This window comes from Bombus affinis, chromosome 12, assembly GCF_024516045.1.
Source record: "Bombus affinis isolate iyBomAffi1 chromosome 12, iyBomAffi1.2, whole genome shotgun sequence".
Lineage (NCBI taxonomy): Eukaryota > Metazoa > Arthropoda > Insecta > Hymenoptera > Apidae > Bombus > Bombus affinis.
In genome coordinates this window covers 10,891,119-10,916,050 of record NC_066355.1, presented here as the reverse complement: position 1 = coordinate 10,916,050, position 24,932 = coordinate 10,891,119, and the positions used below count along the sequence as shown (strand labels likewise).

Genomic DNA, 24,932 nt, shown 5'->3' with positions numbered 1-24,932 from the left:
GTCTGTTCATCGACTTTCTATAAAATGCGAACCGTGCCATCTGCCATACCTTCGAAACCAACTTCTCTTACGTTTCGATCGATCCTAACGTTCCCAACGTACGAAAATCATTCACGGCCGTTTTGCTAAGGTTTCTTCCCTCGCGATTCATAATCTCGTCACTTTCGCTCCTTCTTGATCGCGCATACACTCGCAAACGTTACGTTATACCGTTCGAGGGTCCGGGAACGCATTGTGTCAGAAGAAGCCTGTGAGATTACGTCGCGCGGGGCCAATTGCAAAACGGCGCGATCCGCTCGCCGAGAATTATTCATACGGCGGTCGTGTGGTTATTGTTGTCTGGGAGCGGGCCAGGTAACGAGGCGCGAGTTCGTGGAAATCGTTCCGCGAATATTTCCACGGCTACCAGAATCGTCTGATTAATCGCAACGCGTAATCGTCCCGCAGATTTGTCACGGCTGATAAATCTTGCTAATTACAGGCCGGCGCGTTTCGCGCCAGCTAACCTCTGGCAAGAAACTGTTCCGACTGTTTTCGACCGGTGCGCTAATTAGCGGAACAAGCTAATTACGTGGAAATTATAATCGATCGGACCGCTAGTGTAACCTGCCGATTCAGCTTGCAACGATTTGGTTGGGTCACGAAAGGGTTGAGGCAAGTGATTTAGTGACGCTTGCGTCTATCTGTAATTACATTGAATAGAGAACTAATGGCGTTATGTTACGAGAAGAATTCACAAGTTGATATCATTATACTTTGTACAATCGATATATGATATACATTTTACGATCAAGAGTTTATAACTCGCATTTATATCCCCGGTGACTAATGTATCGACAAACGTGTCTCAGGACGTGGATAGTCCTTCTGGGGTTTGGAACGTCTTTGCCACTTAAAGTTGACAAAGTAGTAGTGTAGGTCAACGTAGAGACTAGGCCCAGAGGGAAAATGAACCCCGTATCACGAAGTAGCGTGTCACGAGTTTACAACGCGTCTACTGGTATCCAGTGTGCGGATACTGCAGCTCTCTTGCTCAATAACTTTCCAACTAATATTTTATATTTGATATTTTTCATGCGGCAAAAGATGCTAACAAATACAAAGGATTAAAAAATGACATTTAAATATTGTTAGGACGTGATTGGTTCATTTTCTTCTTTACACAGTCACTGACACAAGATCGAAAGGCATGAATCATGCATTATGTGAAGCAGCACATCCATTATGTAGACAATGCGAAGTGTCTGCTTTAACTTGCTGCCGGATTTTAATTTTATTTACAGCCTACACGGAACCTAACATTTTTACATTTATTTTCTTTTTTACAAACGCGTTAATTTAAAAAGCAAAAGTAAAAAGCAAAGTATCTGCTCACGATTCCTATCTTTCGTATAATTTTTTGTCCTAGTGGCAGAGTAGTTTTATCCGAACTCGGTAACCGATTGCGTCACGTGTTTATCACGTAATCAAAGTTTGATCGTGAATGATTTATGCTTTACATAACGAACGTTTAACAAAACGAGCCAAAGGAGAATAATGGAAGCATCGGAGATGTTGACGCGTTCGAAAACACAGAAGCTGTAATTCAATTGTTACAATATGTAAAAATCTCTGCGCAGATTAAAAGCTAAAGCGAAGAATCGCGTTAAACGGCAACTTGTCAAGCAGCTGCAAGAACAGTGTCAAACAAATGTGTACATTAGTCGTTCGTAACACATTAACAATGCGGAATAAGATTTCCACATTGTTGGTGATAAAAAAAACAAGCGTGTTGTTATAGTCAAACATGGATCGACGTCGTACGTATTGTGTCGCAATAAATTTTCAAATGGTTTTAAATGATCTTCCTTCTTTTGTGAGCAAATATCTTTTTTACCATTGAAATTCACATCCTTCTATAAAAATTTATTCACACAGTAACTTGTTTGATAACGCGAAATAATAACTTCATAAAGACACAAATTACTTGAATAATAAAGAAAGTATCTGATCGCAGAATAATAAAATACGATCGATGGATAAGCAAATCGCTTTATATCTTCGTACCATTGATATTATACGACGAAATAAATAACTCAATTTATAAATATCGGATTATACAACAATAAGACGCATTAAAATATAATTTATATCGTATTTTGCGTTACTGCCTTGCTAGTAAATATTCGAAAACTCAAATAGGAGATATATTACACAAACTAAATACCACGGGATACCATGAGAAAGACCGCTGTATCGAAAAATTCAACCCTTTTTATCCAAACTTGAGTCATTCATTGTACTTGAGAGCGTAGTTCTCGGCTCTGGATGATCCACAGTATCTAGTTGACGTATCGATCAACCGTTCAACAACCAAGCTGCTATTTATATTAATCTTCAGAATTTAGAAACTCAGAATTTACAAAGTTGCGGAATGTTTGGATCACATCGTGCAACGAAAGCAGTTTGAATAGCGTAACATCGTAGAACTTGAGAAAAGTCACGTTTATGAAATTGAACAGAGGATCTTAGCGAAATAGAAAAGTCTTTAATATTTCCTGCTGCAACAACGATTTCGTGATGACTCTGTTATATCTGAAAAAAGAAACACTGATAAGAAGATCGATTAGACGCGAACATCAACACATTATCGTAACAATTGCATCACGAGTATCGTTATTATTTGTTATTACGATTATCTGGTTTAATTGTGGTAAGAAGAAACGGAATGGCGATTGGCAATTCGATATCCAGCCACGGAGTTGTCGCGATAAAGTCTGCATGATGCGGCCAATCTGCGTGACTTTGGAAAATTAATCCCAATGTTGAACGAATCGATCGAATTGAACGCGTAGACGAGTGTAGAGCGTGTATTTTATTGCAAAAACATAGACATATCGTCGATCCGAAACCACGTGTATTCTGTTCGAAAGTTTACATGCGGTAAATGAGTTGGTTCGCAGAATTATATAAATATCGTTTAATAATCTATCTCCGAATAGAAATCTACAAACGAATGATAGTCAAAGTTTTTATAATAATAAACTTTCGTATTAGCGTCTCATTTTTGTACTTCAAAATTGCAAGTTTCCCGGATGAATAACCGTGATATCAGGTGGTCTACGAATTGTAGAAAGCAATCAGGTTTCAAAAGTTAGTCACGAAGAGTATAATTTTTCCAGCCAAAATAGGTTAATTGAGCAAAGTAATAGCGCGAGCTAGCTACGAAGTGAAAGGTCCGGGTTCGAATCACAGTACAACACACTGAACTGTTATTTTAGATTTACCATTATCCCGAGTTACAGAATACAGAATGAAATAACTAGACGCAATAGAAAGAAACCATAGTTTCATTTCATTCAGCATATTATCCGTCGCACGCGGTAGAGAGAAGCTATTAACGGATCGTCCCACTTCATTCTGGTCATTTACATATTTGCATTTATTATCGCTCAATTTATCATGCGGAGTTGAAATTGTTAATCTTCCTATTTACATGCATGCGATTAATTTTCACGACTTTATTGTTCAACACTCCGCTTCGTTTTACATAATCTTTTTCCTTCAATTTTTCCTCTTTTCGAAAACTAGCGAAGTTGCGGTATAACGAGTTACGCAATGGTCATTTTTATGATGCATTGGGAAAACCTGGATAACGCGATATCATGTTCTTACTGAGTAAATGATGGAATATGATACGTTATGGTTTCGTTGATACGAAATCCGAATTACGTTTTGTATGTGAAACACGACGGTAATAATATCGATATAACGATAGTGCGTTCATTTTATCGCGAATATCAAAAATAATGTTACTCGGAGATACGCTTACAAGTTTTCTTCGAGAAATTTTTCAAGCGTAATTACTTCCGTAACGAAATAAAAATATAACTCTATACGATTTCGATGAATATTTTAGCAATCGCTTATTTCGCCGGTTGTTTCTGCATAAATATTCCGATCTCACTCGCAGTTAATCTTTGCCAATGCTAGTCAATAGAGTTTATGCCGTTTAAAAGTAGCGGATATTGAGAAACGGACGAAGCAAGAAGAAAAGTAGGTAATTCGACGCTTGATAGAAATTGCTTCCCGGGTGAAAAAAGGGGGAATGGAAAAAAGTTTATGTCATGACTCATAAAATATCGACTAAACGGCGAAGAAAACTTGCAGAAAATCGTTTACGGCGGTTTACCATAAATTACAAAGTTGCTTAAACTATCTACCCACTTGTCTTTTCCTCATAAAACGTAACATTATTTTCTCCACGGTGCTTCTAAAATAAAGATAAGAAACTAATTGAAGTAATTCGTTATTTCAATAAATAAATCATCGCAAATGTATTCTCTTTATCTTAGAAGCAATATAGGAAAATTTTCATTAAAAAAAATCAATCTTCCAAAGATAATTTTAAACAAGATCCTAATATATAAGAAATAGTCAAACCTGATCTTTATCACGACCTACTATGTAGACATCAAAATAGATCGATGGATCCGATAAGCAAGGAGATACGATCGACCTGGTTACACTATCGATGATTCAAGGTGTAGCAGTCATTCGAGTCACTCGATGAATCGAGAACAAGTAATCGCGTTAAAGGCTGATAGATATTCACACGGTAAATCGACGATGGAGTCTGTTTTCGAATTGTGCGCCACTGATACAGCGAATTGCCGGACGTGGTTGACGCGCGCGATTGAAAATAGACGCTTCCGGTTTCTCCTGGACACGTGCACGGGATTCAAGGCACGTAATGTGTGCCACGGAACTTGACCGAACCTCACAAAGCGAGAGTTCAATTGAACAGCCGTTTGCGTTCTTCGCGCGATTTGCAGCTGCGAGTAACCGGCACCGATTACGAATTCGTTTTCAACGCCTCTCGTCTCTCGACTCTATTGTTAATAAGTGATGTTCATTTCCTCTATTAGGATTGGAAAGCGAAACGAAGCGATCCTGGAATTGTTCCCGAGCTCGATGCAGTTTCGCAATTACCTTTCTGAAAGATTCTGCAGAGAGAGGGAGAGAGAGTGAAATACTTGAATAAACTTTTTACCCAGATTCTTGGCATAATGAGCCATTTCCATTCGTATTACTGCGTTGTTTGTATAATAATCGTGTTGCTGTTTGCGGGAATAATTATATGTAATTATATATAATTATCGTGCACAATTGTTTCAATTTCTTTTATGGATTTATTATGCGGTTCCACGATCTCGATGCTATTTTTTGACGATATTGACCTCAAGATATTTATTATCGAATAATATCGATAAAATTATCATAAAGATAGACACGAGAGAAAACTTACATATAGGAATGATACGAAAAAAAGTTTCAATTAATTTTATCTCTCGTTTGTTTTTGCAAAGTTTGAACAGATACGCGTGAAAGATGTCTTATATTAATTAAAAAATAATCGTTGCCATTCCAAATCTGAATCGTCTTTACATTTACCTATGGTTTTACCTGCCATTAAGATGAAAATGAAACAGTCCTTGAAATAACACGAATATAGTACGACGGACTGTTCGAACGAAAGTCACGTTGAGCAAACTTGCTAATTCTATTTGTCGTATCAAGGTAACCAGAGATTGGTGCCAATGAAAAATCCGATACGCGTATCGACGAGTTGACGATTGGAAAATTGCGAATGCAGAATGCCTTCATATTAGCATTGGCAAAATTTGGAAGAATTACTCGTTAACATACGATAAAAATCCCATCAGCTACGAACGTGTTGAACAGCTTTGTGACGCGGTTGGTCTTATCTTATCATCATGGCCGTTGTGACGTTTGCACCTCAGTTCGTTGTTGAATCTCGTAAGCTTCAAAACACCGATGAATCGAGCACCCGAGCATTAAGTATCGAGAAATCGCGACTCGCTTCTCGGAAGTGAATCCAGTACAAGAAGGGTGAAATCAACTTCGTTGATTGCTTTTGATATAACAATGACTATGCTATATATGGAACATAGACTCTTAAATATAAAGAGGATGATGGTTCTCTTAATTCTTGCTCTGTCGTATAAACTGTGAACGTTACGTAACGCAAAAGACACTGTTTTAAACAATATGAAAAAATGATGTCAATGATGTGTAAGCTCGAAATTCTGATATTGCTATGGTAATCTAAATCCCGTGTAAAATACTAATAAAACTTACCTAATATCTAGGAGAGAAAATCTCTATTTAGAAAATATCTGTGTCATTTTATCCAATGAAGCGGTAACTGTACTTATTATATTATTTTTACCATTTGCTAGATATTTATTGATATTTCCACGATAGGAATAGATATCGGGTTTTCCTTTTTTTGAACGTTATCCTGGAGACTTGCAAACTTTATTTGTTAAAATTTCGTTAGTAAACTACATACTACGATAGTTTTGGTACAGTTAAGCGCTATACAAATATTTTTCACACCGATCGTATCTTTTTTCTCATCGTAAAGAAACAGCGAAAAATAGAACGATGAAACGGATACCAATGAAAATCGCAATGGTAGTACACGTTCATTCACTGGATTCGCGAGATTATAACTTTATTTCGCTGCTATTTGCGCAACTGTGTTCGCCGGTCGTAAAATCGCACGGATAACATTTAATGGATGAAAATGTTAAGCAACGGAACCTGCGATCCTGAGAAACAGTAAGGAATACACGCGTGAGATTACACGGCGGGTGTTCGATGGAAAATGTCAGAGCTGGGTGCGCCGTGGTTTGTTATGTGTTTGTTTGCGCGCTATTGTAACACCGTGCAATGTTAAATGCGAACCAAAGAGACAATCCCCGGGCGATTGTTCGTTCTGGAACCTTGGTAATCACGAGATTTCGTGAATAAGCGGTCTCCTGGGAATAATTAGAAGCACAGGGAATCCGCTAAAACGGAGAAATATTTTAGCGAATCTCGGAACACTGGCAAACTTCGTCTTCGACTCTGCTATTATCTACCACTAATTATACTGGAGATCTTCCACGAGATCTTTGGAGATTGAGAGAGATCTCGCAGAGGCTGTCAAGTCGTCTTGTCTAAAGCAATCAACGACAAAGCGTATCGATGTGTATGGAGATTTTCGAATGCGACAAAGGAAAGAATAATCGACTCTTCGATTGTTTCAACGTCTCTTCAAACTTTTCGTATTCAAACTATTCGTACAGCTGCTAAACGCTAAAGGCAAATTCGATGGTTCGAAACTCGCGTTTCAATCCGAATTGACAAACTCTACGGAGAAGTTGAAACCATTTCGAAGCTGGATTGTACGAAAATACCGACGTGTACCAGTCTACAGCTACAGAATTCAATTAAATGGGAGATAGTACGGAATTGTTGGGCGCAAGCAACGGCACTCCGGCAGAGAATGGCAAAGATCTAGGTGCGCTAAAGCGTCTGCGGTGAAATAAAGTATACGTAGAAGGACTGAAACCGTAATCCGGCCAAGCGAGCCAGTCTCTTGACCTGACATTTAATGCTCTTACACAAGTTGCAACTACCCGTTGCTCTTTGTCCGCCAAGATGGTGCTATTCATCGAAACGATACGAGTAGGCCAAAGGGAGGGACGGGCCAATGATTTTATCGTGTCGCGTTTGAATGTGCTGGACGCACCGCAATTTGCTATTTTCCACGGTGTGTGTACCATATCAGTTACGAAATCGATGTTGGTATTGTCTTGTCAGCGGAGATTTGTTGGAACAGACTTTTGCGAATACGACTAGTGATCGTTATTATCATTATTAGCATAGTCCTGAATCGGATATGAGAATTCATCGAATACGCGTGCAATAAACACCCTATATAATCAGACACGTGCGAGTTCCACCGTGAAATTGAGATTTCCACGGTTCTAGAGGCACGGCGAGCAGATATGGGAAACCTCGCCGGTTACAACGATCAATTGTTCGCACTGGCAAGTCGTGTTCGTCAGGGATTCCAATTCTGAAATTGATTAAATCATTTGACTTGCGGTGGTACACATCCGGTGCTTACCACCAAGTACAAATCCGAAACACTTGCTAACTTTGATAGATTCGAAATCGAGTTTGACCGGAACAGAATGTGCGCGACGATGTCTTGTAGACGTATCTATACGTTGTACAAGGTTTAATTGGAGTTAAGTGAAACGAATTACTATGTAGTAAACAAATTAAGTATAGTAGTGGAGATGTCACGGCACTGGCTGATGGAGGAAATCGAATAACTCGAGAACGAAAAGAGACGATTTTAACCTGTGTTTGTTCGCGATACAGAAGAAAAACATGGGAATTAATGGTACGATGATTCAGAGTGTGTCCACTATCTTTAACTGCCGCTCAGCAGCGAGACCGTTCTCAAAATATTTAATTATACGACCAGTAGGTGAGGCTTCTTTCGACCGTGGAATCTTTTCCAAGTTCTGGCAAATAATCTTTCTTTAAAAACAAGAAATAAAGTGGATTCCTATGTAGGGAAGCTTTTTAAAAAATTATCTTCCAGAGATAAGTAATCCAAGCGACTGGTTAACTGGTGCGTGTTGCACGGTTTAATGGGTTAACGGGTTTCGTTCGATGCGACGACTTTCGACTATCGTGGCGAATCAACGATCGGGAGAGAACCGAGTAACTTACAGGATCAGAAACGAAACATTATGATAGCACGGGCCTCGTGTGTTGCGTGGGTCATTGAGAGTGTCACGCGTGACGTGGGAGCGTGTGTACGCAGAGGTATGTCAGAGAAAATACGGCGGAAACACGCACCAGCCGGAGGCACCAGCGAGGGAAAAGAATGAAAGAGAAGGGACATCGTCGAGGAGAAAAGAAGACCACGTACAAGCCAGACAGTAATTTTTCTAATTTGTTGTTATCCCCAGACAAGTTGAATTATGGCATGGGAGAGTCTGCTACTAGAAACCCACTGAGAATATACTACATTTATATCATATTAGAACAGGAAAATATTATTTTATTGTATGATTTTGATACTTGAATTTATATGCTGTTTGGTATTAAAACAGTCGTTATTATTCGAATAACGATCAAACGATATTAACTAATAAATGAAATAGAGACAAGGTAATCGATAAAGCAAACGATTCGTGGGATGTATATACTTTTTTCAAATTTACAAAATACTTTGTACGTTTACAGCTGGTATTCTGAATTGTCTTTTTATTTACTACAAGGGACATGTGCAATGGTAGTTATGTTCGTTATGGAATAATTTTATGGCTAGGATATAATGGAGAAATTGAACAAAAGGATCGCGAAGGACGACGAAGAATGCATTCCATACATTGCTTCGAAATGACGCGTTCCTACTTCTTTTATAACCACACGATTTTCTCAAACATATCGACTTAATGAATCTTTAATCGGTCATTGTACCTATGCTAAGAAGTATTTCTAAAAATAACGTAAAAGCTTGATGTTACTTGAAAATTATGGTTTTTAAAAAATAGAAAATACCTCGCATTATGCTTGACCGAATAAAAATTTTAAATTTCCGATAAATGAGTAAACATGCGCGCTATGACAAATGCAGTTCCTTGAAAACTACGAATTATAGGAATCCAATATTCCAACTGCCAACTGCATTTTTCATGCACTTCTTACAAATACTATTTTGCTTTTAGATCCATACACTGGAATATATGCACACGCATACTGAAGGATCGTAAAGGACCAAACAGGAGAAAGAAGTAAACGTTGCTGGCGAGTCGAAATCTTGTATTCGCTGGACTAAGCCGGAGATATTTATCAGCAGAGATTAAAACGGGACTTTCCGTGTGTAACTGCATAAATTTAACTTTCCTGCTATGTATATACACCAACACATATCCAGATACCGTAACTTTTCGGTCCGGTCGACGAATACCACGAGCAGCATCCGAGACAAGAATTAATATGACAATCTCTACGACTTAAATCTCGAATCGTCCTCGAATGAACAATATTCGAGTATATTGCAAGCAATACAAAATACTATACTATACTATTTATAACACAAAAGATATTAAATTATATTACTGCGTTATTATTTGTATTCTATATATTCGTAGCCTCATAATTATAGAATTAAAACGATTAATACTTTTAATGATACATGTTCAAAAATGTTTATCAATGAGAGAGTAATCTAGAATTGCAATTTACAGTTCGCAATCTATATTTTATAGTGCAATAATTTATCTTAACTCGATACGTCGTTTATTATCGAGCAATTTACATGCTACCACGTGTGTATGACTCAGAATCGAACAGAACTTATCAAGCAGGTATTCCTTTTCTTCCTTGTCGTTATCGCGATTGATTGTTTGTACAGGTAATATCAGTTAGTGAAACATTCCGACAAATGCTTAACTGCTAATATCACTCGTAAAGGCGTTACGGGTAAAGATTCGATTTTACGATGCTATTAGGTTTAGAATTAAGGAAATAGGTAACAGGAATTATAACGAGGATAATAAAAGGCGTAAAAACAATCTTTGCCTATCAGATACGATTCGTATAATATAATAAACAGAAGCGTAAATTAATCGAATACGATTTTCGCGATATTTGTGCAGAAAGCGAGGAGACGATTTCATGCATTAAACAGCTGACACTTTTGTATCGGTGATAAAACCATTCTATCTGATAACGATAAACGAAGGTTAGCAGAAGGATTTCGACGATGACGAAGATACAGAACTTCGAAAGCTTGAAAATATTCAACAAATATTAAGGGAAAAATCGGAAAGTTAAATGCTAATAGTACGTTCTATTGGATTGTATTAAAATTTCTGCTGGAAATTCTTTGGTTTAAATATGCAAATCTGTGTTTAACTACTTAATAATTACAGCATTTACATAATGCTACTTTTCGAAAATATTATCGATGTAAATGCAGGAATAAACGAAAATGCAGATTTTGCAGAAGGTATTACTCGCGAATATTTTATATTATTCGCGAGGCGCAAGTTCAATTATTTATGATTTAACAATAAGTATCGTGCAACAAAATGTCCATTAGTATAATATCGTAACCTTGGAGGAATATTCCTAGAAATTTGAGGAAACTCCGCAATTTATAATATTTTAATTCCATTAAAATTCCATTAAAATTCCATTAAAATATTATATTCATTTTTCGCTCATAATACGCTCACACACAAGTTCACTCTTTTTTACAAGTATTTCTACTCAATCCATCAGGAAACAACAGCCTGCATAAAGCTTCTAGTCGAAACAACCCACCCGCGATAAGATCATCACATGTTAACGACGTTTAATCGCCATACTATTAATCTCCCCGTTTACGACGATCGCTGAGAGTTTAAAGCACGGTCGAAACTTTTGACCACGCTATCGCTTTCGATGCAGTTGCTAACACGATAAACTTCCCCTATATTTTCTCATTGAGTGTTGCATATATAATGTATACATACGTGTACGGCCACGGAATCGTTCCGCAACGATGAGAAAAAGCGGATGAGTCAGCTGCTTCTTTCGCAACTTTCTAACGTCATTTACACGCTCGCCAATCCATGTCCGATCGTTCACATGCAACTCCACAAACTATCTATGCAAAACGAACGCGATCCTTCGATAATTTCATATATTCCATGTTTTCGTTGCACGAGAATTAAAGTTCAGGTACACGCATGATTGCAATCGAAACAAATATTCCAAATCTTTGGTCCATTCCTTCGAATATCGGCGTAATATTCGAATAGAGTTCGACACAAATGTAAAGTCATCTTGTTGCAATGTTTTATGGAACTAAAAATTTTACGCGAGTATTGCGACAATTTTTCGAAAATTGACGAGATGAGACAAACGTCCCTCGAATAAAATATCGTGACAAAGTGTCGGAAACTTGTGGCTCGCTATCTGTAGAATGCTACTGACTTAATTAAGCCAACTTGCTTTCGGATTAATGTTTCATAATGAAATTTGTGACTCTAAAATTTCAATTATATCCCAAGGATTCGCGAGAGTTTCGTTTCTTGAAAAATTAAAAGGTCGCTAAAGTCCTGGATCGCTTTAATCACATTACCCTTGAATGCGAACTGCGAGAAAACGCTACAAAACGTTTTACGAAATGCCCATGGCAGAACCAGTAGCGATCATTTTAATTCCGAGTTTCGAAGTATCTTGAAATCATTTTTAGAATGTAAATTAATTAAAAAAAAAAAAAAAAAAAATCGTACAAAAATCGTTACAAGCAATTTAAACGTTTCTTTCTATATTTCGTGCCCCTATATTAATTAAATAAACGAGACATTTAGAGATGCAGTAATTTATAATCAAAATTCTTCTTTAGAAGTAGCAACTCTATAAAAGACTTTTTATATTTTCTTTTCCTCTCGCACGTGGCACTCGAGCGGAGCAGGTCGAGTTTCATCAAAGAAAATTGCTGCTTTGATAAAGCCTCGTTTTTCACGTTTTCCTAACGCGCCATTCAAGGCATGAACTTGAAATAATCCAATTACGTTAATTTGACGACTCTCTTCATACAGAATTTCAATAAAGAGGATTCTTCGCCTTTTAGCTGCCTTTTCACAGTCCTTTAAATCTGAAAATTGGACATTATTCCGTGACAACGTCACAGATTGACTTTAAATGCCGTCGGAATGTCCAGACTAACAAAAATAACGCATCGAGAATTCTGTATAAAATATAAAAAAATATAGTGGGGAACTTTGATCTCTTTCCTTGCTCGCATAAATTCACTACTCAAGCTAAGACGCTAGAAATTATGCAAAGAATACTATCGTACCTTCGTACTGTTCTCGATTAAAGTACTGCCATAAGTTGTACACCTCGCATATTTCAACGCTACAACTACCAACAACTAAAGTATAAACTTGTACCAAAGAAATAAAAAATGAAATGCGTAAAGCCACTCTAGAGACACTACGGAATTGTACGAGCTCTAGCATTAATACGACCTATCGATCACAAAGAAGATATGCAGATAGAAAGAGTCGTGTCGTAACGGTTTATAGCAAATTGTCACGGCCTGTATTGTACTTTCTATTGACCGACTAGAACCAACTGGAAACATCCTTGAATATATCGGGATCATTTACATGCATCCAGTTCTCTTTTCACGACAGATACTCGCGGTTAACTTTGTGGTTCATTGCTCCCGTGGTTCGCACTTTTGTTTTTTAACTTTTATTTCGTCCAAGGAACCATTTTGACTCGGTATATATACCACCGCAAACCAAGTTGAACGGTTTCTTAGATACCTGGTCGGGACTCGGCGAAGCGAGTCTAACGAGACCCTTAAACTATAATCACTCTGTTTACCGATACTGTATTCGCGTTGTTTGCATGCGTATAATAAACTGTGAATTAAATATCCGAGAGGAATTTGCAATGTCGTTCAAATTTACTTTTCGCAATTTTCTCTTTAGTAGATTTGGATCGAAGAGTAGTTAGAAGAAATAAAATTTCATTTTTCGTCATACCGAACAATTCCAACGTTTCCAGACTTTCTTTACGCGTCATCTAGTAAATCAATCCTCCTAACTTCTCACAAAAGACTCGTTGTTCGATCCAATTCTAAAAAACGTTATTCTATAGTTTAAAAAAATATCCGAGTATTAGCGAGGCTGACTGTATGAAAACGTTACAGTAAGTACAATGGTGTGCAGGTATTAGGTTGTCCGAAAAGTGTCTTTCTTTTACACACCCGTCTTTCACAACAATGCATCTGTATACAAACATGAAACCTGATCTGTCGAACGTTGTGATCTTTATTTTGATAGAAGAATATGGAAAAAGAAACTTTCCGGACAACCTAATACCTTTTGTAGCCATTGTAAAATAGCCATTTATAGTCTGGTCGTGTCATTTGTTTAATCATGGTAATAAAAATTTGAATTTGCATAAAGATCTGTAGCCTCAAGGACGCATTGTCAGATACGCGAAGGATACTGATTTTTCTGTACTTACTACGAGCAGATCTGAACGTGCTGCTGATGAAGGCGGAAGCAACGAGTCCGCATTATTCTCCCTCTTTCTCTGCCCGGCTCTCGCTGCCCTCTCCTCGACGTGACGGCCACGAGAGAGTAGCCTTTCGAAGTCTTGGCCGGTCACGCTTGTCCACGCGTTCTATATCTTCCTTCTTTTTCTCCCGTGCCTTTCACTCTTTCCCCTTTCTTTCTCTATCACGTGATCTCTGTCCCTCAGTTTTGTCTCTTCCCTTCGATTACGGGGTTCGCACTACACCCGCGAGCCACAACACACGGTACCCATGGCGACGCGTTCTCTCGCCATTTACGTTGTCTCTCCTCCTAATGTTCTTCCGCTCCCGATCTACGAAATCGTTCCGTCTCTCTAATTCATTTGCATTCAACGGTATGACACATAACCGACGACCAACGTAGCTACAGAAGACAAAGAAGGTATAATACTCGCAAGGTTAAGCGCGACCCGATGCGGAATATGAAAATTATGGAGAAAATAAATATAGCGAGGAAAATGGTGGAAGAGAACATTCATATTTTTTAACGAGCTATGTTAATAAAAAGACAATATGTCTGTTTTACCGACACGTAATTACACCTATACGCGAACTTTTTTAATTACAATGAAATACAGGAAAGTTTACACAAACATATTTCTTTGCGTCATTACAAACCATAACAAACATTGCTTATTTACCGAAAAATTCTGCTTCCAAGAAACATTTAGAGCTATTTGGTAATTAGCTGAAGCAGTTTATTACGTATACAGATATTGGTCAAGGTTGCTTATCGGTTTACCGAATCCTTTCTAATATACCAAACTACGTTAACCATTAATAGATCGAAATTTTCAATCCGATCGATCGATTATTTCTTACGACTGGAGAGAATCGATCGTAATCGATATCGAATATTTAACCGATAGTATATATCCTTCGCACGCCATTGTCATAGCAATTTCTTTCTTTGTTCGACGTTATTAGTCAGCAATTACCGAGTGAACGCTTATCGAGGAGGAAAGTTTTCTGTCGAGGGAACTTGTTGCTTGATCATTTAAATCTGTGAATTTCTTGCTTCGATAGCTATAGCGTGGTATCGAGGCAAGCGTTTCTTTCCTCGATACGCGTGTTCATCGATCGAGATCATATAGAAATCGATACTCTTGCATCTAGATTCGCAAGCAGGAAACGTCGATAACAGATCGACGGACAAGCGGCTTAAATATCGAAATTTATCGTAATTATCGACTGAATGGAACAGAATTGCACGGCTGATTGTTAATCATACACTCGTCCGAGTACATAGCCAAACGTTGGATTTCAGACTAACAAGTGCAGATATAAGTAGCTAAAAAAGAGAAAAAGTCTCGTTGATGAGAGAATAGCGACTAACAGCGCGAAGAATTTTTTTCGTTAGAAAGCGAAAATTGAAAAGAATTGTTAAAAACTTGCTATTAAACTTCGATATCGACACGACACTTAAAATGTTCTAAAAAGACTACTATATCATTGTAATATTACTTTATTTTCGTGCACAAGAATTAAATGTAACTAGTAGATATTTATGTATATATATAGTAATTACTACTATTATAACATGATATATAGAATATGGCTTGTTACTATAATATTGTGATACACTATCGCATACATCGGTACGGCAATATTATTATTGACATATAGTGGTAATTACGCTATGGCAATCATAACATCACTACCTTCGTTACTTCTGTAAACATAATAGTAAGTTTCTGAAGTAGCCGATATACTGTGACAATATACTTGTGGCAACCATCAAACTATTCTCAAACAAATGCAACAGATGAAAATTAAAGAAAATACATCTTCAAAATGTTTCTACGATTCTATGAACAAAATAAAAGTCGTCATCGGTAGAGAATTCTGAAATAATCGAAAGAAATACTTTTCGAAAATTCTCGGTATATCAGAGAGAGAGAGAGAGAGAGAGAGAGAGAAAGATCATAGTAAACATTCCTGAAATAATAAGAAACAATCGTGACGCATACCCGAAATCCATAGACGGAGATCGACGCAACGTGAAAACCGAGAGACATCGATAATCAACACGCTGCTGACCGAAAAAAAAACAATGCCCGCGATTTGGGTTAGGTTGCACAATGAGGCTTTTGTCACAATTCCTTCGTAAAAACAGATAATAAGCTAACCTTCGAAACGTCTGTGCTTGTTGGATGCAAACGAATTAACGATCTGTTGACTTTCGTCTGCTCCACGCAAGAACCGTCACTGGTCGTCTGTCATGTGCACACGTTTGTATCGTAGTTGGTTTCGTAGTTGGCGGAAGTTTTCAAATTCACTGGTTCGAAGCGCAGACGATATTAAACTTTAACAATGCGCACTATAAGACGCTCGGCGCGAGACTGACTACGCGAGTCGTGCACGTACCCTTGCTGTTTCGGAGTGTCGCGCCGTCTACCAATCAGTGCCACGGATTCCTGCGTAGGTATGCGTCCGCGCATGCGCAACGACGCGTCGAGCGGTCGCTTGCCGATCGCGAACCCGTGATGCCACTGTTAAGGATAATAATACTTTCTGAATTATGTATACATATTGCGATTAATAGATCGTAATTTAATAGGCCGTGTGAGATCTAATATACTAAATAAAAACTTCCATATCGATTATTACCAAAGTTTTTCTTTCTTGTTTATCTCCTTTGTTAAATGTTCCTAATTCTCGAGTACAATCGATTACAGCGGTGTCTCAATTATCGAACGATTGATATGGACCGAACGTATCTCGAATAATCGAAAACTCGAATAGTACGGAAGGATCCATGGCTGTTAATAAATCGTGCAACAAAATTGTAAAAAACATTCTGATCGTTTGTATATGTAAGTATTAAATTTGATTAACTATTTAATTGATTGAATGTTTGATTGCTCTGACAATACCTCGCTATATACACTTTCGTATTCTTTATATTAACTTGTGTTACTTTCGGAAAAAATGGAGTCACGGTAAAATTCAAAACGACTCGAATAATACGGAACTTCGGTTAAGCAGGGCTCGGATAACCAAAACTCCACTGTGTATTCTTTTCTAAAGGTTTACAGTGAACCGTGTGGATTCCGATATAATTATCGGCAATCACTGGAATGTTCTATTGCTGCTGTATCTGTGATGTGTGATGCCTTGGTGTGCGAGCATGAGTAAATCCCTGGAGAGTGTTCTCTTAAGCCTTCTTGGTAAGTTTAATCACCAAACTTATAATATACGCAATATACATGTATGATACATTAATTATTATAAAATATATTATATATATATTTCTGTAATACATTCTTTCTGCTTGACTTTTGAAAAATTCAAATAATCGCAGAAATTAATTTTTAAAAGTAACAAAAGATAAAGGGAGGTGCAACAAAAAATTAATGAGTCCCACCTTCTGCTAGGGACAGCTACTTAAATAAAGTAAAAGCATATTTTTATGCGTCCCGTTTATTAATTACGTGCCACGTCACGGACGTAATTTAATCACTCTCTGTCGCGCAATTTTCATTATAAGGAGATAAATTTTCACACACTAAATGTATTCTTTCATGACCAAACTTTCTTTTGCTCACGGTTGTCTTAACGTGTAATTTTGAAACACGCGTACGATTCACCGTGTTATCATCGCGTCGTTCTTTGATGATTGATGACAAAGGTGACAGAGACAGAAAACAAGAAATTATTTTATATCCTTGAAAAATGTAAATAATCGACGAAGAAAGAATTATCGGCGAACATATTTCACGTGCGCTTGACGTACAGGTTTTTGAAACCAGTATAGAGGACGGGCGCAGGTACAGATTACAGCGCAAACAAAGTTATAAAAATAGTGGAACCAGAAACTCTCTGGAACAGCGTGGAAAAAAACACCGTAACCGTTTCAAAAGTTATATCGTGACAAATTTATCAGATATAAATGCAATGGTATTCCTAGAAAATCGAGGAACGATCGTCAAAATCATTCGTTGAAATATCGCAAGTGGCGACAAAAATATAAACGTACGTTTGATTTGTCCGTAAATCGAATTGGAGCAAATCGGATAGATTGTATTTGATTAAAGGGATTGCAATCCTCTGCCAGTGAGAAATTGATTCTGGCCCGCAAGCTATAAAGGAATAGCAATTCGAGTAATTTGCAAAACAGATTAAACGTTTTCGCTGACTATACTTGCTGTGATTTATTATTAACAACGAAAAATTAAAATTACAAGTGTGAAAGAATTACAACGATCACTTTAACCTCTCTTAATCTGTTAAAGGTATTGAAAGTACTACTATCCTTTAATGATACCTAATCTTCCTTATTATCAGTCGCGAGTACTCGGAGGATGTTTATAACTAGGAGCTAAAAATCGTTCCGATAATTACAGTGACTGAAGGTAAACTGCTTAACTGAAATTACTTCTTTCTTTGTACAAATGCTACAGTCGATATTTATTTTCTTAAAATAGAAACAACATAACAGCTCTAGATTTTCCGAAGGATACTTTCCGAAGGATTTTTGAAAGATATTGGTTACTACTCATTATAGATACGTTCTGTCCTACTTACGATTAGCGTTCTCACCATGGTCGCTAATAACCTTACAAGGTGCATGTGACCTTAAAATCACGTAATGAGAATAACAACGAAATAGGCGAAAGAACATCGTCGTTGTATTTTAATAGTTACGCGATGATCCGTATTTGGATAAATCACGAATTAAGGATTAATGAACGAAACAAATTGCCGATGCGAATCGACGTTATGCCACGGTTTGGTGCTTCGACGCGAAAGTACGGAGGAGGATGCGCTTTTCCGGATGTGCACGCACGTGTATCTAACAAAACAGGAAAATCTCCGCACCACGGTTCACTACGGTATACGCGATTCGCCTCGTTACGAAGGATGAGCCCGAAAATTGTGTTTCCGTAGCAATGAACTAATTACCGTAATAATCAGCGCTGATTAACTTACATAAAATCCTTTCTCTGCAAGCTCGAGCAGCACGGATCGCGCACTCTTCGCTTCGATTTGATTTGATTGCGATAAACAGTCGGTTGTTTGCCTTTCGCCATTCTTCTATATTTTCTAAGACAAAAATTGGTTCACACATCGTCCAACTTTTCGTTACTGTTAGACGAAGAGTGACCAACATCAGAGAAATTAGAACGACAGCTATGTTTTGGCTGTTAGCGCGTTGCTTCGTGCTTATAATAATTCTTTTATTCCGTTTGCTAGATTATTTCATATCTTTAGACCCAACTTCTAGAGACAAAAATTATTGCGAGTTTTTATTTGCTCCAAATAGCTGAAAAATTGAGGAAACGAAACGAAATTACGTTAACTTGCCTCGTCCTTATGGAATTTCTTAAAAAACGCGTGGCAGAATTTAAGAAAAATTACGAGGTTCTATATTCTTATGGAATTACAACCTTATGAAATAACATTCGTCGATAATATTGATTTATTTGTGCAAGAGACCCTTAGTACGCTATGGCTTTCATAATGCCGTAGCTGTTGCACAACAAACGACATCATCATACGTACAAACCGAACTTCTACGTACAGATCGATGGTACGTTCTCATAAAGAAATGTCGTCGTCGCGATGCATATTTCATGCCTCGGCTCTGCTTTTCCGCAGCGGAAAATTGACGTGAACGAAAGTTCACGACACAATGTCGCTCGCGTAAAATTACAGGCATGGAACTAGAATCTAGAAATATGTACACGGAATGGTGCGTATCGTTACAGAGGAAAACATTACTGGGCGGATGTCGAGGTGTATTTTGCCTAATTTTTATACGATGTTTTTTTTTCTTTCTTTAGCATTTTCCACTTTTTTCATGTTTTAAGGTCTCCACCTTCTTTTTTCTCAATTGACCTTCCAGACGTATTTATCGTTCCATCCATAACGTAACAATTACTATAACGATATGCTAACAACTCGACCGGAATCATCGGTTGGGCCGAAAACCTTTCGTTTATTGGAAAAACAAACTTTATCCAACTCTTCTCCTAAAAGTAGATTAATCTGTTGTTAAATTCTGCCTTTCATTAAAAGCTACAAAAGAATTGAAAAGCACAACGTTCGTTTAAAATATCCTTAAAAAATTGTTTCACGCGAAGCCACCGTGTTTAACGACGGTAAAGCGGTTGTGGCCATTGTGACGCTTAAAAAACGATTCCGCGTCGATTCACATAAAGTGGCTTGAAGTCGTTTTCAAACCTGAGACCCCTGTGAATGCAGGAGAAAAAGGCTTCCATACGTGTAAGGGTTCCATGAAACGAGATCTAGCCGGCTGTATTATAACTTATAATGTAGAGCTGTTCTCTGGCCATGATACACCACGTAAATTTCGAACGATGGAAACAAAAGCCACGTTGCTTTGTACGGTGCTCCTTGTTTCGTATTCCACGCTGCTCTCTATGTACCGGTGCATTTTATTGTTGCTGAAAACGTGAATTACTTGCATAAATGCCGTCCCTATGCGTGCAACTTTAATGACAATTAAAGAATAAGAATAAGAATGACCGGTGTAAAAGAATCACTTTTTGTTTTCCATTTCGCGTGTATTGTAACAATATGTGCTTCTGTACCAAAGCATAAAACGTATAATATTCTTATACTACCAACGATATCTTTTTAAAAAAGCATATTTTTTCGTTTCTTTGTAATATTTGCGAAATGTCTGGTCTGCCGTGAACTTTACCATTATCGTAATAAATTATTGCCGTGGATATAAGATACTGCTGTTTTTGAATATGAAAGGAAAATAATGGAAAGCAGTTCTGTTATCCAATTTTGCATGAAAGTCGCTGTCAGATAAAGCAATATGGAAATATAATGAACAGAAAATTTTATCTGGTAATGTTCTTTGACGGTACCCAGTATCTTTCAACACGATCACACGTTTTTGTAATAAAAAGTATTTTTAAAAAACAAATTCTAAACGAGTAAATATTTTCGATCTTTCCAATGTAAACGATGCATACTCGAGAAGCGTTATATTTATATAGAGAATATTTTTAATCGAAAACTAATACGAATATCTTTAAAAGTGGATGGTGAATTGAAATCTACGAATTTCCAATTTATAAATCCAATACCCTGAACATTCCGTCGATTGCCAATAAGAGATAAAGTTTTGAATAATCAATCCTCGTCTTCGCCTTTCAAAACTTACAACGAGTCTTCGAAGAAATAACAAACAGTCGTATGATCCCTCAAATAGCTACCTATTTATTATTTTGAGATTGATGGAATCTCAAGTTTTATTCTTGTTTCCTTTTACCATTATTAAAACTTAACTGATAAATAATCTACGTTATCTTACTTTCAATGTCATTTGAAATTTCTATCTGTGCATTTCAAGATTTTATTCAATACCCGTTTATGTAACCACTCTATTGCCACACTGTACTCCGCAATCTGAAGTAGATTTCACGCTTTCACGGTGTCATATTGGCGTTATTAAATACGAAATATCAGTGTCGATTGTAACCGCGCTGTGATGATATTTTTGTTTTGTATTTTTCTTTTTCTCTTTTTTTTTTTTTTTTTTTTACACAGACGGGTTGCAATACACGTAGCAGAGAAGTTTCTTTGATACATATCGAATCAATGTAGCGAAAAAACGGATTTCTATACGTATCGAAACGGGTTTGTGGTTTTATTCGATATAGAAGTAGATATTACACATAGTTTGTGGTAAAGCGAAGTTTGATACCAGTTAATTCTGCATAGTACAAGACACGATGTTAAGAATGATAGAGTCGTAATCCTCGTTAGGATTTTCAAATTATTCCATAGTATGCTACGACACGCACCACCGATTTCATAAATATCTTTATATCTTGAATAACACAAAATTCGCTTATTTTATTAACTTTGTTTAAACCAAGAGCGATGGATAAAATAAGCTTGTAGAAATGTATAAAATGCTGTTTTCATACATAATTATCGTGGAACATTATGGTTTTTTACACGCTTGGATATTACACTTTTAATGTAATTCATTGAGTAATTATGTGTACATGAAAGCAATCTCTCTTTAAATTGACTCTTTGTTACTCCATTATCATAATTCATTCATTAACTTTACTTTAATAGAATGATCAAATAATTTGCACGTTGATAATTAAATTTGATTTAAAAGTGTTACGAAATATATTCTCGTACATCAAGATAATAAACTCGAATATTTTAATAAATACGTATGTAGGAACTACACAGGAATTACATAGAAATATTTTTCAAATTTCTTTGACATTTTCTCGAGGTTGTTCAATTGAATTATATAAGCCTTCTTAAAAACAGTGGTCGAGCAAATGAGTCATAAACCTTGAAACTTGTTGACAAAATTAGTCTTTTAAAACAATGATAAATTATTCGCTCATTTACAGAAAATGAATAAACAATAATTTAGCACCATGATAAATATTTGTTGAACATTGAAAACGACATTCCAAGAAGTCGTTGAAACTGGAATATTTTCCATAATCCGTCGACAACAACGTTCTTTATCGCATGTTTTCTCAACGCTTCTATATACATATTTTTATTTCCATATTTATTTCAACTGTCTGAATCAAGAGAATAAAATAAAATATCATTTTAGCCGAATAATATTGGAAAGCCATTAAATCATCCGCACATGCTATCTGCTTGTTGTTTTAATTAATAAAAGATCGTCATAAATACATCAGCTATAATAATTTTATTCGAAAGCCGCTTAAATTTCCATTTCTTCATCTCCCTAACTATCCTCGTTCGTCCAACTTGCTAGCAAATTTTAACTCTTTTTCTTCCTATTCTTGAAGTAGGATTATTAAATTTGTAAGAAGAATTTTCAGGAAAAAGCTTTATCCACGATAAGTCTAGAATTCCACTGCAAGTTATTATAACACAGATTTGCTCAGCTACGTTCGCTTCTCGTATTGCCTTTATCCTTTACAATCATCGTATTCACGCAAGCAAAACGACACGCAAGCTTGTATTTGCCGCATCACTCTCGATTACTGCATTCGTGTAAATCAAACCTAATTATTCTAAACGAACGATCATTAACATACTACTGACCGATTTATTGAAACAGGGTTTCGTCGTCAGTTTAGTTCGCCACTAATATTTACAGAAGAACGGTTTTCGATATATAAAGTCTCGATATAAGGCCAGAAAAACCTGTTTGTACGTGTATATGTAAGCCTCTGGACGATAAATTAGTAATCTGTCGAAGGTTAATTAAATACACAAATATATAGATTAATAACCCATTGTACAATGATATGGAAGGATTGACGTTCATCGTTGGTGTTGTTATGTTGTCGGGATTACGATAGAGACGTGTACTTTACCGTACAACTTTCTCGCAAAGGATGTTCGACAAAGAGAACGTGTTGATAAATCTTGTAAATCCAATCTTCCACAGTCAGACGGTGCAACCACCGTTGCGTTGGAAAACGAGTCGTTCGATCGATTTCGCTGTAAACTTGGACGGATTTCCTATCGGATGAATACATTTCGGATCCCGTGGGAATTTTCTTGGCAACCTGAACAATACCTTGCACCCGTTTATCGCGCGACTCGTTTGCTCCATTAATTATTTCGCTCGGCTATTTAGCGATTTCACCTCGTTATTTAATCGTAATCTTCGAAGACCGGTACACCGTCTTGAAAGGGAGATTATGCGAAAAGTTCTTGTCGCGTTAATATCGATATAAAGTACCATCTGCCTTCCTTTTCCCTTTGAGCAAAACTTGAATCGTGTAGACACTTTAAACCTGCATCTACTTGATTAAAATAATTTCCACGTAGTTCTGCTTTTACAGTTTCCAAGGACAATCGAATATTTTATTATTCTAGAACTACAGTTCTATTCTAGAACTTTAGCAATTAAGGGTTGAGAGAGGGTTGCGTCTATTTAAGGAATCTTGAAAAATCGAACGGATCGCTAAACTTCTTCTCATCGTGTTAAAAATAGCGTTTGTATTCGCTGATAACTTGCTCTTAATAGTTCTCTCCTAAGTTGTCTGAAAGGTAAATGAATCATCCGAGAAGATGAAGCGACCGAGAAGAAATTCCATTAGTTAGAAGGATGAATTTCTGGCTTTATCGTTTGCTGCAGATACGCTCTCTTTTTATCGACGTGTTGACCAACAAAAGAAGGATATTCGTTACCGCTTGACGCGTTAACAATTGTTATAACATTCACGCAAACTCTATTTACACTTTGAAAAATACATTAAATGCTTCTGATAATCCTCCATCGTTTATGGAAACATTTATCACGAGGCAATGTTTTTCCTTGTATTTAGCGAAACTAAGATAAAATCGTAATGGATCGACATTATTACTATGAATGAGATAAGAAGAAGATAATTAATTACCTGCATTTACAAATAGAGGACTACCTCTAACAACGTTACTCCTAACCTAATAAATAGGAAGATTATAATACCGGTTTGATACCACAACCTTTAATCAGGTTAAAATATGAACATGTACGTAGTTTCACAGCTTCTCTACGAAACTAGAATTTATCGAACTTTGTCATAGGTTGACCAATCTCGAGTGATTTCACACAATGCTCCGTATATTTTTAATCTTACTAAAATTGTAAATGAGATATTAATATCTCGTAGGAAATTTAATAGCTTTGTTGAGTACCTTTTAAATACCTTATGGAATAATAATTTATTCATAATTTATTCCGAAACGAGTTGGACCAACCGGTTCAATTTGTCGGAGTAAGAATTCCCAGTAAATGTAATCAGTTGCACGCCCCTCGTAAGTTATCAACACATGCGATAGATAAGCGTTTTTCTGATAATGTGAAATTAACGCTCGCACGTTGAATTTTGCATGATTCACTGGCATTGGTATGCACGAGCATGGATGAAAATTTATTGATCCGCACGAAATATAAATATTGTTCATATTCGCTTCTTTTATGACTATCGTATATCTCGTTCTATAAATTCAACGAATCATTGAGCATTCGTGTAAA

At 36.8% G+C, this 24,932-nt stretch overlaps 1 protein-coding gene and 1 long non-coding RNA gene across 7 annotated transcripts in view; one reads left to right on the top strand and one right to left on the bottom strand.

Annotated features, from left to right (window-relative positions):
• LOC126922356 (mucin-17-like) overlaps positions 1 to 16,327 on the bottom strand; it is a 50,648-nt gene extending 34,321 nt beyond the window's left edge. For 2 of the 6 annotated variants that reach the window (XM_050734857.1, XM_050734864.1), the window contains exons 1-2: positions 16,096 to 16,327; positions 13,897 to 14,259 (exon numbers count right to left, since the gene is read on the bottom strand). The gene's annotated coding sequence lies outside the window, so the exon portion shown is untranslated. Of the gene's footprint in view, positions 1 to 13,896; positions 14,331 to 15,936; positions 16,005 to 16,095 lie in introns of those variants that run through there. The other 4 variants (XM_050734858.1, XM_050734862.1, XM_050734859.1 and 1 more) reach the window with 4 other exon arrangements.
• LOC126922404 (uncharacterized) lies at positions 8,115 to 9,985 on the top strand. The gene is made up of 2 exons (XR_007712726.1): positions 8,115 to 8,792; positions 9,585 to 9,985. It is a non-coding gene; the product is annotated as an uncharacterized LOC126922404 (long non-coding RNA).
• Positions 16,328 to 24,932: the final 8,605 nt, after the last annotated feature.